The sequence below is a fragment of the Eriocheir sinensis genome, chromosome 62 (assembly GCF_024679095.1).
Source record: "Eriocheir sinensis breed Jianghai 21 chromosome 62, ASM2467909v1, whole genome shotgun sequence".
Classification (NCBI taxonomy): domain Eukaryota; kingdom Metazoa; phylum Arthropoda; class Malacostraca; order Decapoda; family Varunidae; genus Eriocheir; species Eriocheir sinensis.
Window position 1 is genome coordinate 9,219,639 of NC_066570.1, and position 16,802 is coordinate 9,236,440.

The 16,802-nt window shown below is 44.6% G+C and overlaps 1 long non-coding RNA gene across 1 annotated transcript; it reads right to left on the reverse strand.

Annotated features, from left to right (window-relative positions):
- Positions 1 to 2,241: 2,241 nt before the first annotated feature.
- On the reverse strand, positions 2,242 to 6,001 carry LOC126986534 (uncharacterized). Its single transcript, XR_007739808.1, has 3 exons — positions 5,757 to 6,001; positions 4,287 to 4,402; positions 2,242 to 3,561 (listed from the first exon to the last, which is right to left on the reverse strand). It is a non-coding gene; the product is annotated as an uncharacterized LOC126986534 (long non-coding RNA).
- Positions 6,002 to 16,802: the final 10,801 nt, after the last annotated feature.

Here is a 16,802-nt window from a genome sequence, read left to right on the forward strand (position 1 = left end):
TTGGGGAACATTTGAATGCTTATCTGTGTTGAAGTGCTGACCGGCGCAGTATAACAGCCCCGGGTTCGACCCCTGGCCATCACAAGTTGAAAAAAAATAAAAAATGGGGGAGGAAGAGGAAAAATAGTGACGCTAAGATTCCTCAACCTCACAGAGAGTACAGCTGGGTTTGATTCCCTGCTGTTCCCTCTCTGTAAGCTGCCACCAGGAGGTTGTAATATGGCACAACCCCCAAAGCCTGTAAGTGAGGAACGGCAGTTCTATGAACCAGGTGGGGCGGAACTAAACTAACTGTTTAGTCCCCAGACTCTCCCTCCCAAGTGCAGGCCTGGCAACACTTGACTTTAACAACTGTCCCACCTGGTAGATAGTGTCCGTCGCTCCCCAGCTTACTATGCTTTGTTCCTTGAGGTAGATGGTATCCTCAGTCCCAAGTTTGGTAGTGGGGTCGTGGTTACCTTCGGAGGTCGTGGTGGGGAAGATTGCGAGACTGCACCTTAGGCTAGGAAGGCTGTATGCATTAACACAGGACAGACAGAATACAATTTATTGGTTTAATCCTCACTCCCGATGGAAGGGTAGCATGTTTTGGTTAATACAAAATGGTAAATCTTTCTTCTAATTCCTAATATTCTTATCGATAAATGTTACACACGAGAGATGACCATATGTAGGTATATATCACAGGGCTACCGCCCGATTGACTAGACAACCCGATTTCACTTCCCGCATCGGCGTGCATACACAAATAAAAACACTCATAACAAAAACAGGAAGAAAAGAGTAAGTGTGAGAGAAAGATCAGGGCCCGTTTCCTCGACAACTATTAATACTAAACTTGGTATTAACTTTCGACTTTGGTATTAACTTCACTCTCAACGTGTATCCTCAACAACTATTAGCCTAATACCTACTCTTACCTTTGGTATTAACTTGAGAGTGCTGGCGAGGACTTCTAAACACTTAATAGTAAAGTTAATAGTGAATCCCAGACCCAGACCCATATCAACATGGCCACCGGACTTCCTCGCCCAGCCCGCCTCCGCAATTTAGAGTTTGATTGGGCGCTTTGGAACTGTATAACGATGGTGAACTTGTCAAGACATACATATTAGACCGTGCAGGAATGGAGTATGTGACTGATTTGGTGAGAAGAGAGCTACAAGATCCAGTTCAAAGGGAGCATTCCCTCACCCCGGGGTTGAAAGTGATTTTGACTTAAAGGTACTTAGCTACAGGAAAAATGCTGCAGTGTTCAAGTGATGAGTTAGGGGGTAAGCCAGAGTAGCGTAAGCAGGGTGATTGTGGAAACTCTGGCCGCCCTCAGTGACCCGTAGGTAGTCGGGAGGTTTATCCAGTCTCCCCTTGATAGGGTGGAGATCCGTGTAAAGCAAGCAGAATTCTACCAACTTGCCGGTGTTGTGGGAGTGATAGACTGTACCCATGTGAAAATAATGGCACCAAAGGAAAACGATGTAGTTTGTCAACAGAAAAAAAAAATAAACATAGCTTGAACATACAATTAGTGTTTGATGCCTTTGTTATTGATTAAAATGTGAAATATTCGAGTTAAGGAAAACAAAACATGGGAAAAAAAACATTTATTTGTAGCAGAAAGGTACACACATGCAAATGAAAACGATGACATTAAAATTGCATTAAAATGTCATTTAGAATATGATTTATAATTACTGCTGCCGGTTATTCATATTGAGATAATGGTGGTAAGAAAGCTTGTTAGAGACGTCTGCCAGTGTGAGGGAGGAGGAACGAAAGGTCGGGGTGACCACATCGTGAACATCATGACTTATGAGTGAAGTAAAACGAGGTTACTTGGTTTCTGTTTACAAAGTTCCAAGTGGAAAAACAACTTTATTGTGAATTCAGTGTATACTTTTCTGGAGTATTGTGTTTACTGAGTGAATTTGTGACCAATCTGTTGCTATTTGTGTCTTGCTTGAAGATATTCATCATTGGATTCAAAGCTATGGTATTAATGTGCAATAGTCATCATAATAAAATAATTAGTAATTAATTATATATGTCAACCTATTCATTTTCATGAGATCATGGTATGACCACTGAAAAACATAGCTTTTTATCTTGGCTCCATTACAAATTCAGTATATAATTACTCTATTACTGGAATCTAGTTTTCAGCATCTTATTATTATTATGCCAATATTCTAATCACTCAGCTTGCAAACATGCTTAGGTTTATGTTGTCAGCTTGGTTCGGACTTATGTGAACACTTTACCAAGTGACCTAAGATTACTCAATGCTAGCAAAGCTAAGGTATTAACGTGCAATGGTCATCATACCAAAATACGTAGTAATTAATTATATATGTCAACCTAATTATTTTCATGAGATCATGGTATGACCGCTGAAAACATAGCTTTTTTTATCTTGGCTCCATTACAAATTCAGTATATAATTATTCATATATTCAATAAAGTAGTGGAATCCAGTTTTCAGCATCTTTTATTATTATGCCAATAATCTAAACACTCAGCTTGCAAACACGCTTAGGTTTATGTTGTCAGCTTGGGTCGGACTTAGGTGAACACTTTACCAAGTGACCTAAGATTACTCAATGCTACCATATAGGTATACTACATCTTTGATTGTGAGTTCATCAGAGAGCACTGGAGAGCAGTATGAGTCTAATTAGGTGCTAATGAATATCCTGCCTGCATCACAGACTACATAAAATGCAAATATGATCGGTGCCTAAAGGTGTTATAAGCTAATGCTCATCTCCGTGACATTGGCCCTTGAGCTTGTGGTGGGAGGGAGCCCATTACCCCGGGACACAGGGCCAGTTTGACATCCGGGTTACCACAGTTTCCCCAGGTAGTCATTTATCGACCAGCCCGAGAGGGAGGATGATCAGCTGGGTGAGCTGCACGCCGACTGCCCGGGCCGGGATTCGAACCTGGGCCCGCGTAGAAGCCAGGCATGCTGACCACTAGACCACGGAGGTGTATTGGAGCCCAATCTCAAGTGAACCCACTCACAATGGCACACAATTTTTTTTCTGGTAAATTTTGTGCTTTGAATGAATTTGCTAACCATTTATGTCGAAAAACAGCACAGATTATTTTTCACCCCTTCCACCCTAACCTCCTCAGTAATAAAAAAAAAAAAGGTGAAAATCATAGCCTTGAGGCAGTAATATTCAGCCCCAGCATCAAAAAATTATACTGCTGCCCTATGAAAGGCATCTCTTAACTCCAATGAAGTAGGTGGTAACTGTGGTGGAGCAGCTTCATTGTCATCCCTTGCAGTGGCAGGTGTCATTGGGCCAGCAGATGATGAAGCAGTGGCTGGTGTCATAGGGCCAGCAGATGATGAAGCAGTGGCAGGTGTCATTGGGCCAGCAGATGATGAGCAGTGGCTGGTGTCATAGGGCCAGCAGATATTGAAGCAGTGGCTGGTGTCATAGGGCCAGCAGATATTGAAGCAGTGGCTGTTGCCGGAGCAGCTAATTATATCTTTTCCACAAGTAATGAACAATGTGCTGGGATGGTCTCTAGCAATACTAATAAAGTGTGTATCTACAAAGAATATGAATTAAAGGGTGATTAATAAATTGTTTTAATGAGAATATAAAAGTTTTTGCCAAAAACATACAGGCCAGTCAATATTTCACTGCTGCTTGACTGTTGCTGCTGTCCTATCCCTAGCACATCATGTCAATGCTGAGTGGCTCTGGTACCCCTTCAAATACATGAGACGAGCAGCCTATGATGTCATACACCAGTTTATCTACCACAGTTAATGTCATAGTTATATAGGCAGGCGCCTGCGTATCTGTGGTGCCACACGTGTGGGGCACTCAGGTGTTGGGGGAAATATCATTGTTATGAAGGGGCAGGGGTAAACCAGTGTATGCTGTGAGGCCTTGGTGTGGAAGTTCCCTGTCTGAACTGTGCAACTAATCCCCCATACAGTGAGGGCCTTTTTTACTCCCTCAGGGGCTGTGCAGCTGAGAGAGTGGTGTACATGAGTGTGAGTGTGTGAGTAAGTGTGTGCCTGTCTTGGCTAAAACCCTTCACTGGGGGAAGACAACCAAGGTATTTAGATAGATTGATAGTCATTGACAGATGAACATTAAAAAAATGTCTATATCAAATATGCAGTTCACTGCTATGAACTTATTAACTTTAAGCTGAAATAAAGGCATTGTGGCCAGTATAGCTGCATTCTGTGAGCACATAAAAAAAACTAACTAATAGGTATAAGTTTTACATTTAAAGACATAACAACTAAAAAAAATTACCAGTCTGCCGCTGCTCATTCTTGCACTTGGCAATGAGAGGCTTTGATTTTTGTTGTACGTTGTACCAACGCCTCTCACAGTCATCCTGCGTATGGGGTCCACTCCCAGGGAAGGCACTGTCAGGGTATAAATGTGAAGCAAGTTTCTTAATCGTTTCACTATGGCATGCTGTTTATTTCCCATACCTTCTCCAATAATATTTAATACATGCTGTGATGGAAAGCTAAATCAGTACCAGTATTTTATTTACATGCATCAAAAGACATTAACTTTTTAGTTGTTATGAACATGGCCATATATACTACTTTTCTTTACCTACTTTTCTAAAATGCTTTTCTCTAAGTAGGATGATATTACACAATACAGCTATACAAAAAAAAATCAAAGCATTAATCTTAATTCCATTCTTTTGAGTACTTTTAACCTAACATTATATCACCAGAAACTGTTTGACCAATGCTATCAAAATAATATTTTAATCTTACTTTACCATTCTCATCAAATCTACCTATTCCGATATAGTCTTAACATAAAATACTTGTAAAAGTGTTGAGAGTCTGGCATGCCCAACCCAACCCCCCCCCCAAAAAAAAATCTCAATAAGGAATAAATAAAATAACAGGTAAATATGACTTGACTCTCTTATACTAACCCCCTTTCCACCCTAACAAACTTGGGGACCTACCATGTTAGGTTAGGATGTGTTAGGTAGGACAGGTTTAGCAGGAGTTGGTTTAGTTATGTTAGATTGTTGAGGGAGTGGGGGTTGCAGCAGAAATGGTCATGATGATGCTATTCATGTGAAGCAGTAGGAAAAAGTATGTTCTGTTTGGAAACACTGTGGTTGTGTTTGTATACAAAAATACCCATTTGACGAGGTTAGGTTAGTTTGCAAGTTACTTGAATCATGAATATGTGAATATGTAACAAAAAAATAAAAGCATTAACCTTAATTTCATTATCTTGAGTACATTCCAATCTAACATTATATCACCATAATCTGTTTGACCAATGCTATAAATATACTATTTTAATCTTACTTTACCATTTTCACAAAACCTACCTATTCCCATATATTCTTGACAAAGTACTTGTAAAAGTGTCCATAGTCTGGCATGCCTAGCATCCACCCCCCCCCAACAAAAAAAAATAATAAACAAATAAAAATAAATAAAGAATAAAAACAGGGCAAATATGCCTTAACCATCTATACCAACCCCCTCTTCCCCCCCAAAAAACTTGGCATGTTAAGTTAGGATGTGCTCGGTAGGACGGGGCAGGTTTGGCATGGTTAGGTTTAGTTATGTTAGGTTGTGGCAGAAATGGTCATAATGAAACTATTCAGATACAGAATGAAAAGGTATGTTCTGTTTGGAAGGTCAGTGGTTGTGTTATTATGCAAAAAATACCCAATTGATTAGGTTAGGTTAGTTTGTAAGCTAATTGAACCATGAATATGTGATTACTAACCTTGTTACAGCTTCTGCCACTTCAGTCCACGCTCTCTTCTTATCCTCAGGGGTGATGCTCTTCCCATAACACCCTCTGATTATACGTCTTTTTTCATGAATTTGATGTAAGAAGACCGTTTCATCTGGCGACCAATTAAACTTACTCCTTTTCTGCGCTGGTTCTCCGGCCCGTAGATGTGCTCATTGGGGCAGATGACGTGGTTATAGTGCGGTAATTTCAGCAGAGCAAGTCGTGACGCAGGAGGGGAGATACGGGTGTTGACGAGTGACGGAGTAAAAACAGCCTTTGAGGCTGCTTCTATCTGCCACAAAACTCAGTATTTTCTTGTGTTTGCCATTTATTATGTTTCTGTTGTACATTTATACATCTTTTCTTTATTTTTCTTTTGAAATATATACTTAATTCATGTCGGATGTTTACGTTTTGCACGGAGGCGTCCTTAGCAACGAGCCCGCCATAAAGAAGAAGAAGAAGAAGATAATAGTAGCCAGGATTTGCTAATACCTACACTCAAAGTTGACGAGGATAGCTTTTACTCTTAATAATTTCAAACTATTAACTTTGATAGTAACTTTAAGAGTAAAAGTTAATAGCTCTCGAGGATACGGGCCCAGACTGTTACAGCTAAAGGGGGGGTGAGGTCACTTTTGCCCCTCGTCCACCAAGCGGGTGCCCCTTACCCGGTTTACACAATTTCCTTGGCTGGGTGGAGGCCGGAGAGCTACGCTATGTTGTTGTGCCGTGCCTAAAGGGGGGTTTCGGGGCCGCTTCTACTCCCATCACCAGCCTGCTGGTCGCGGGGGCGGCAGGGACTGGACTGGCTCGCCCTTACCTTGGCTCAATTCAGGCACTCATGACTGAGGGCATGACCCTTGTCCATCACTGGCGTCTGGGTCCATTCCCGACTCTCAATGGGGGCGGCTTCAAGATGGCGGGCCACTCATAAGAACATAAGAACATAAGAACGCAGGAGTCTGCAAGAGGCCGGTAGGCCTGTACGAGGCAGCTCCTTTGACCCTAAGCTCCCGTGTATCTAACCCCACCTAATATCGCTGTCCATGAATTTATCTAGTCTATTTTTGAATGTGACAATTGTATTGGCACTCACCACATGACTGCTAAGCCTATTCCACTCATCCACCACCCTGTTAGTAAACCAATTTTTGCCTATGTCCCTGTTGAATCTGAATTTATCCAGTTTAAACCCGTTACTTCGTGTCCTACCCGGTTCTCTTACCAACAAAACCTTATGAATGTCTCCCTTATTAAAGCCCTTCATCCATTTATAAACCTCGATCATGTCTCCACGCACCCTTCGCCTTTCTAGAGAATGCAAGTTTAACTGTTTAAGTCGTTCCTCGTATGGCAAGTTTCTCAACCCCTGAATCATCTTAGTCATCCTCCTCTGCACCGATTCTAACATTTTGATATCCATTCTATAGTAGGGTGACCAGAACTGAACCGCATAGTCAAGATGAGGTCTAACTAATGCTAAATATAGTTTGAGGAAGACTTCGGGGCTTCTGTTGCTTACGCTCCTTGAAATAAATCCCAGTACCCTATTAGCTCGATTTCTAGCTTGAATGCATTGTGCCCTTGGACGGAGATCAGAGCTCACTAAGACCCCTAAATCCCTCTCGCACCCAGACCTACTTATGAGAGTGTCATTTAAGCAATAGTTATGTAAGGGGTTGTTCCTACCTACACTCAGAATACTGCACTTCCCTACATTGAACTCCATCTGCCATTTATCCGCCCAGTCATATAATCTGTTGAGTTCATCTTGGAGAATACTAGCGTCCTGATCCGACTCAATTACTCTACCGATCTTGGTATCATCTGCAAATTTACTAACATCACTACTAATTCCTGTGTCTAAGTCATTGATATAAATAATAAACAAAAGTGGACCTAATACCGAACCTTGTGGGACCCCACTCGTAACACATCCCCAGTCAGATCTTTTACCATTGATTTGCACTCTTTGCTTCCTATTGCTAAGCCACGCCTTGACCCAGTTCAAAACTTTACCCTCTACTCCGTGAGCCTGTAATTTAAGCAACAGTCGTTGGTGAGGAACTTTGTCAAACGCTTTACTAAAATCAAGATAGATTACATCATAATTTTCATCTCTGTCAACCGCCTCAAATACTTTATTGTAGAAGGACAAGAGATTGGTGAGGCATGACCTACCTTTTGTGAACCCATGCTGCGAGTCGTGAATTAAGCTATGTTTCTCTAAATGCTCCCGAATGTTCCTGGCTATTATGAACTCCAGCATCTTCCCTATAACCGATGTTAAGCTAATTGGGCGATAGTTTGAAGCAACTGACCTGTCCCCCTTTTTAAAAATCGGCGTCACATTAGCTACTTTCCATAGGCTCGGCACATAGCCAGTATTTACCGACATCTTAAAGATGTCGGTTAGTGGGTCACTGATTATATCACCTAACTCCTTTAATACCCTCGGAAATATCCCGTCAGGACCTGGCGACTTGTTCTTCTTAAGCTTATCTATCTCATCCTGAACTACTTGCCTGGTAATGGTTATATCCCTCAATTTATCGCCATCCCCACCCTCGTACACCTGAACTCTTTCCGGTATAGTCGTTCGACCTCCTGTGTGAATACTGAAAGGAAGTAGTCGTTCAACAATGTGCTCATATTTTCGTAATTTTCTACTAGCTCCCCTGTGTTTGTTTTCAGCGGTCCAATTTTCTCCCGTGTTTTTGTTCTATACATCTGAAAGAAGCCCTTAGGATTACTTTTCGCCTCATCTGCTACTTTGATCTCATAGTTCTTTTTTGCTATCCTGGTGTTTTTCTTAACTAATCTAGATAGTTCGACGTACCGGCCCCTGAGATGTGTTTCCCCATTCTTTATTTTCTGATAAATTCCCTTCTTTAACCCAATCTCCACTTAGGATCATTGTTTTCTTTTCTAAGTGTTCGCTGTGGTATATGCTGTTCTTGCCCCTCTACTATTACTCTAACTAAATTATTGTAAGACATTTCTACCTGGTTCTCCTGGCTCTCCAATCCGCAGTTCTGGCCCTCATGAATCCCTAAATTATCCCAGTTTACCCCTTCAAGATGTCTTCGAAGCCCCTCGTAGTTTGCTCTTCTAAAATCTGGCACTAACACTGGGTTTGGTTCGCGGGTTACCGCCCAGTCTAAGCTAAAACGAACCGTTCTGTGATCACTATTTCCTAACTCTCCGCCCACCTCCAACTCACGTAGCAAGTTCCCATTATTGGTTAGGACTAAGTATAATATGTTATCTCCTCTGGTAGGCTCAGTAACTACCTGCTTAAGGAAATTATCTTGTATAACTTCAAGAAAGTCCTCGGCTTCCAGGTCACCCACTAGATCTTCCCAGTCTATATTCCTATAATTAAAGTCCCCCATTACGCAGACATTTCTACTCATACTCGCCCTGCCAATCTCCTGTAGTAATATACTCGTGTCCTGCCTGTTAAGGTTGGGTGGCCTGTATATAACTCCTAGAGTTAGTTTTTCTTTCCCTTTGTAAACGTCCACCCAAACTGATTCTGAATCCATGTTAGTTTTGACTGAGTTGTTAACTAAACATTTAAGTGAGTCTTTAACATATAGCGCAACTCCACCTCCCTTTCTGCCCCTTCTGTCTTTGTGAAACATCTGATAACCCGTTATTTCAAATTCTGATCTAAAATTTCTATTAGCAGTGTCTATCCATGTCTCAGTGATCGCTATTATGTCAAAATTTTCTGAACAAGCTTCACCCCTCAGTAAGTCTATCTTGTTTCTGAGGCTCCTGCTGTTAGTATAGAAGATTCTTAGCCCGTCCTCTGCTACTCCTCTAGAATTACTTCTAAGCTGCCTGGTTATATTATGAGCTAGATGTCCTCTCCCATTACTCCTCCCATTGCTCCCATTACTCCCCCCTCGCCTATACTAAAAAATCCCTCAGGGTACCAAGTGCTCGCTCAAGGGAGTCTAGAGAGCCTCAACACCCTTGAACGTCAAGTGTATCCCGTCACGGGCGTAGAGGGCGTCGTTGCCAAAGAAGAGGTCCCAATTGTCGACGAACAGCCACCCATTGCGCTCGCAGTGCTCAGCAAGTCTGCTGTTCACTGCTATCGCCCTGGACAGCCATCCATCGCCAACGCCCCTCCTTGGCAGGACGCCACACACTACTGGCGACCCACCAGCGTCACGTATCCTGCCTAACAATTCTCTAAAACGCCTGAGAAGGTCCTCGCTTGGCACACGAGAAACGTCGTTTCCGCCACAGCTGAGAAAGACAATGGGGTTCGATCCCTCGCTTGCCATACACGCCTCAATCCTGTCTGATATATGGCCCACCCCTGCCCCTGGGAAACACACCCTCGTCCTGTTCTTATCCTTGGAGCAAAAATACCTGTCAACATAACGAACCTGACTATCACCAACAACAAGAACCCGACGGTCGGAAGGGGGCCAGGGGGGGTGGGAGAAGGGGGAGGGAGAGGAAGGAGGGGAGGGACCTGCTGTGAAGAACGAGGAGAAATTGTGGAAGAGGTGGAAGGTGGAAAGGGAGAGGAGGAGGAGGAAGAGGAAGAAGGAGAAAGGGAGGGTGAGGTGGTGGAGGGAGGAACGGACGAGGAGGGGAGGAGGAAGAGGGGAAAGGGAAGGTAAGGACAGGTGTTGGAGGGAGGGACGAGCGAGGAGTCGGAGAACAAGGAGGAGAAAGAGGGAGAGGAAGAGGAGGAGGGAGAGTGGGCGGGAAGAGGGAGAGGGGACGGAAGAGGAAGGCGAGGAATTGAAGGCGGAGGAGGAGGAGGGGAGGGGAGGAGGAGGAGGAGGAAGGAGTAGGTGAAAGGGAGAGGAGGTGGGGAGGGAGGGACGGACGAGGAGAGGGAGGAGGAAGAGGGGAAGGGGAAGGTGAAGGACAGGTGTGGGAGGGAGGGACGAGCGAAGAGGCGGAGGACAAGGAGGAGAAGAGGGAGGAGGAGGAGGAGGAGGAGGAGGGTGGGCGGGGAGAGGGGGGACGGAAGAGGAAGGCGAGGAGGAGGAGGAGGAGGAGGAGGAAGAGGAGAAGGAGGGGTGGGAAGCGGGGAGATCGGAGATGGTCGAGGAGGAGGAGGAGGAGGATGGGAGGGGCTGCTGTGTGGGTGAAGACAATACTGGAGGGGAGGAGGACGAGGAAGAAGAGGAAGGGGAGGAGGAGGAGGCGGGTTTGTTGCTGCTGCACTAACCAGTAAGTGTACCTGGGCGGCGAGAGTCGTAACCCTATTCTCTAACTCTATGATCCTCTGATCATCCTTCTGAGTCTTAACGCAGAACCTACAAACGTCCTTGGAAAGAAAGTACTGCTTGGCCATGCGAAGGCCACACCCAGAACAACGCTTGAGGGACGTCATGGTGAAGATATGGGCGAGGCAAGACGGAAACAATTAGGCGCGTTAAGACGATAACAAAGTACGCAGCTGCGGTGAGGTCGTCAGGTCAAAAATGTGTATCTAGGAAAACAAACCAACAGCTGCTGTGAGGTCGCAGTCAGGTCAATTCCCCGGGGAAAAGGGTGTGTCTCGGGTAAAAAGGCGCGGTTATTTCTACCCACCAAGACAAAACATAGGCCAATATTAATATACTGAGAAATCACTTATGTAAAGAAGATAATAACTGTGTTCACTAGGTTTGCGCGGAAAGTGGATTATCTAGTGTTTTGTGTGGACTTAGAAATTAACGTAGCTTGGCGCGACTGATTCACGTAGTCCTATTATCACAGCACAGTAAAGTATCCTAATAATAGAAGGAGAAGAAAACACAAAAGCAATATAAAAAACACAAAAGCAATATAAAACCGTGTAGCACTGGGTTGGCGTGAAAGAATGTTGAATTTAGTGTAGATGTGGGAAGCTTAATACACTTGTCCTAGGAGTAACTGTGGATCACTATCTAACTAAGTAAATACTAAATCAGAACACTTAGCGGTCTGTAGTAGAAGGCAGGGTAATCCTCCTGGTTTTGTAGTCCTCCAGTACAGCAGCAGTTCACAGAAGCACAGAACGCCTTGCCTAACCCCTGGACACCGGCCCTCAGCTTGTCTCGCGCCCTCACCTGTGCCGTACGGAAAGGTTAAGTCCAGAATGAATCACTGATGAACGCCGGCTAGGGCTATCTCTCACTCCCAGGCACTCAGGACTCTAGCGAGCGGTGAGCTTACCTGTGCCGTGCGGAAAGGTTAAGTCCAGAATGAATCTGGCCAGGCAGAGCGGTTGCCTCGCTACCTCTCCCGGTGACGTGGCCACCTCAAGGTTCCAACACTTTTCCTTCTCGCCTTTCAGCTTGGTACATTAATCTATCCTTCCTCTGCCTTTCTGAGATTGTCTTTTTGTATGTTAATTCTAAACTTTTCCCTTAATTTCTAAGTCCTAACGTATAAATATATATATATATATATATATATAAAAATATGGGGATTCTGCTGGATTTATATCAGGGGTGCCAACCCAAGCAAGCTTTCTCACTCTCTTCCCTTATCTACTTATGACATATTAACCTCTACGGGTATTGTTTCGGCTGAGGAGAAACTGGTAAATAACCAAGGCCATGTACAAGGGATTATTCCCAATTTTCCCAGTTGGCTTTTAAATGGCTTCTGCGGTGTTGGTATGCCGGCAGGTACGTTACAGCAGGATGGAGGTGGGCACTGGGGCGATTGAGGCGCCGGCGGGGGGGGGGGGGGGGGGGGGTAGACTGCCAAGGCCGGTAACTGCAGCAGCGTTGTTGACGAGGCGTGGTTGAAGAGGCCGTGGTTGGGTGGTTTACGAGCTGAGGCGTGGTTGAAGAAGCCGTGGAGGTGGTTATGACGGTAAGGCTGGTTTAAGGCGTTGTTGAAGAGACTGCTTCTGCCGTGCTTTTGTTTCGCCTCGCCTTGCTGTGCTGTGCTGTGCTGTGCTGTGCTGTGCCTTGCCTCGCCTCTGCCGTGCTTGCGGTGGTGTTCACAGGGCTGTGATGGACGGTCACGCCAACCTCTCAACGTGCGTCCTTCACCGCTCGTCGGTCTCGCTCTCTGCCTCTCACTGTCTGCCTGTATCTCAGGGTTTCTGTCTCCTCCCTGGCTGCCCTCCTTGCTGTAGTGGTGCTCGTCTCCTCACTGGCCCGTGCTTCTCCCTGCCCTTGCCTGCTCGCCTGGTCTTCCTGCTAAGCTCCTCCCCCTTCTTCACGTGACTTCTTATTTGCGCACTCAACTTCCCCCGGTGTACTCCCTGACCTCGGCATTACAACTAGATAATCTATCGCTAGCTAACTAATAATTATATCATTCTAGGGTTCGAGCATGGATATGAGGGATTTCAGAACCGACTTTCATCCATTCACACCCTCATTCACGCCAATAATCTCTACTTATCACACACACTCGTTCACCCGTCCACACATCCGCTCACTTGCTCGTTTGTTGTAATATATAATCATTCACTCACTTGCATTCACTCACTGCATTCACTCATTATACATTTGGACCGTTACACTATCATAGGCCTTTGCAAAATCTATCGAGATTACTATCAATGGTTTTCTCATCTTATATGCTCCTTCTACACAATATCTTAGGATAAATAGGTTGTTTTTTTATCCTGCTTCCCTCTAAATCCTGCCTGTGTATCCTTACCTATACCATTTATCCTAATGTGGTCCTCCAAGCTAGTTCTAATCACAGCCATCATTAGCTTAAACCCTACATTCGTCAGAGCTATTGGCCTTAGTTCTTTAACCTTTGGTTTACACTTCTTAGGCAACATGATTGTCCTAGAGTCCCTCCATCCCTCTGGTATCCTCCCTGTCTCTAATACTGCCCCTAGGTCTTCAACCAACACCTTCTGTAATACTTCACTTTTGGCAAATTCTTTGTACAATTCTGGCTTTATTTTGTCTGTTTCAACTGCTTTTTTATTCTTCATTCTATTGATAGATTCAATTACTCTATCTTCCCTTACGCTTTCTTCTTCCAGATAGATGAATCCCCCCTTCACCCTTCTTGTCATTTTCATGTGTTCTCTCACTTCTAATCCACATTTTTCGGTGTGCTGCCACCCCACTGCCCTCAGCTCATTAATATCCTCCAACTTTACTGCCTGGTTTTCCTCTATGTCCTTTTTTACCTGTTCATACTCCCTTAGATACTCCTCTCTCTTCTCTGTGTTCCAAACTTCCATTATATCATTTCCATGTTTTCTGTACACTCCACTCCAAAAACCTTTTACTTCCTACCCCACCTTTCCTCTCTCCAGCTCCACTCCGTCCTCCCCATATATCCTTAAAGTGTCTTTATCCTTAACCTTTTCCCCTTTAAGTATTCTTATATACTCCCACATCTTTCTCCCTCCATCTTTCTTATCCTTAATAATATATTTCCTTTGTTATCTTCTCCTCTTGTTTATACATTTCCTACCTTATCTTTAGTTGTACCTTTGTTCTTTGTTCTACATATAATTTTTTCCACCTTTCTTCCTCTTCTTTGCATTTTGCATTTCTCCTATTCCTGTTTAACCACTTCCTTTCTTTTATTTCTTTCCTTATTTCCTCGCTTATCCATGCTGGTTCCTCGCCGTCCCCTAGCTTTTTCTCTCTCTTCTTCTATATACACTTTTTAGCACTGCATCTGCTGTTTCTCTCTTTTTTTTCTCCAGTTCTCCTATACTGTCCACCTTATTCCTCGTCACACTTTCTTCTAGCTTTTTCCTAAAGTTTTCGAGCGATGATTTATTTGTTTTATAGTACTCCCTTTCAATCCATTCATTTTTTTTTCTTCTTTTCTTCTTTTACCCTTAATTCCACCTCTATCAGGTTATGATCTGAAAGATCACATTCTTCCTTTTTTTCATCTATCTTCATTTTATGGAACCTATTATACACCTTGTCTGTCACCAATACATAATCTATTACACTCTGCTGTCCATCTCGGCTCCACGTCACTTCTCCCTCACACCTCTCGTCATCATTTAACATAATCAATCCATATTTTTCCATCCACTGTAAAATCACTTCCCCATTCCTGTTTACTTTTTGTGTTCCCTTGAACCCCACATGTCCATTAAAGTCACCCATTATCATCAGAGGCTCTGAGTTTTCCTCTATTATTTTTTAAATAAGAATGCAAATGGTCTTGGTCCTGGTCTGGGTCTCGGGTTGCAAGTGAACTGGAGCTACCTTGCTCTTCAGTGGGGTAGCTCCAGTTCACCCGGGTCCTCTACAATGGGTACAAGATGCGGCGTCAGCAGATAAATGGCGCTAAATGGAACACGCCAGATCACGGGAACCCAGGACCGAAAAACGGGTTACGCTAAATGGAAGAGGTTATTAAGATGGGCGCCATACTACGGGACACTGCTTGGGTCGAGTAGCCCTTGCTTTTAGGTGAGGCTTTGGCGGGTTTGCGGGTAGATGTCATTTCCTAGTCCCTCTTGAGACGCACGGACTTCCAAACCCGCGCTCCATCACAACCCCCAGATACCCTGGTACTCACCCTACCACCGGAATACCCCTTCCAAATGACATTACTGGACATATTCCAGCACGCTGGCCATACATAGGCCTACATGGCCTACGCCGACAGGCTCAAGGAATGGCTAAAACTGGCCTACATTCCTAATGGCACCTCCTCCCAAATAATCAAGAACCAGCTCAGACGTTACTTCTCCCGGTTCGGCGCCTCAGAGCACATCTCCACAGACGGAGGAACGAACTTCGTCAGCGAGATGACCACATTCTTCAAAACCTGGGGTGTCATTGCTCGCGTGTCATCCGCCCAGTTCCCACAGTCAAACGGCAGAGCGGGGACAGCTGTCGCAACGGGAAAAAGAATAATGATGGGCAACACTGATGGCGAGGGGAGCCTGGACACCGACAGAGCGTCTCTTGCCATCCTACAGTACCTTAATACTCCGCTTCGAGGGGTGGACGAATCACCGACGCAACTTGCCATGGGGAGACAGGTACGAGACTGCGTTCCCACATCACTGTGGCATCTGTACGTTGACAAGCATTGGAGTTGAATATTACGACGTCGGGAAGTACAGAGGGCAACGAGACGTTGATGGCCAACAGCCCGCCCAGGAAGCTGATACCGCTCGCCCACGGCACTCGTGTGCGGCTGCAAAACCAAGCAACTATGCTGTGGGACAAGACAGGCATGATAACGGAAGCGCTCCCGCACCGCCACTATACCGTCAAACTAGGGGGAAGCGGAAGTCTCTCGCTGAGAAACAAGAGGCATCTGAAACTCGCGTCACCGCAGGCAAGTTCCCTACAACATCAGCGTCAGGCATCCCAGCAGACGTCACCAGGACACCCACCTGAACAGAAGGAACGTCAGGAGGCCCGCATGGTTAGACGCGGACGAGTGAGGGATACCCCCCCCCAGGGATACCCCCCCATCCACTCCTTCCTATAGGCAAACAAGCTCATAGTTTTCGTGTCTATTTTCTTGTTCTTGTTCTTGTTGCCATTGTAGAATAAGGATTCTTACCATGTAACAGGCAGTAATCTTGGGGGGGGGAGATATTGGATAGTTGTTCCCTTGAGCCTTTAGATATTTAGTTTAGATGGAAAATTGTTGCTCCCTTGAGCCTTTAGATAGTTAGGTAGTTAGTGTCAGTGTAAGCCACCTATAATATGTAAGTTATTTTCAAGTCTAGATGTAAGTCATAAAATATAATTAAGATAAAATTAGTTATAATATTTAAGTGGGTAAATTTGGTTTAATAGTTTAAGTTCGAAGCTTCGGGGCTTCAGTGATCATCTTGCTCGTTGCCCCACTAACGTCGAGTCGAAGCTTCATAAGAGTGTATGAGGCATACTAGTTCACGTTAGTTCCTTAGACCAGCAAGTGTTCGTAGCCAGGAGAGGTCTCGGGTCGCCTCCTGTCTCGTTCTATTCACCCAACCTTTCTGCTATCAGTGTAAGTGTCTACCTTGTAGCAAGCGAGTCTCCGCTGGAAGCAGTTCCGTGTTCTTCCCCGTGACGTGCGAGAAAATGTGGCGCTACAGCACAGACTATCAATTTTAACGTTGCTCCT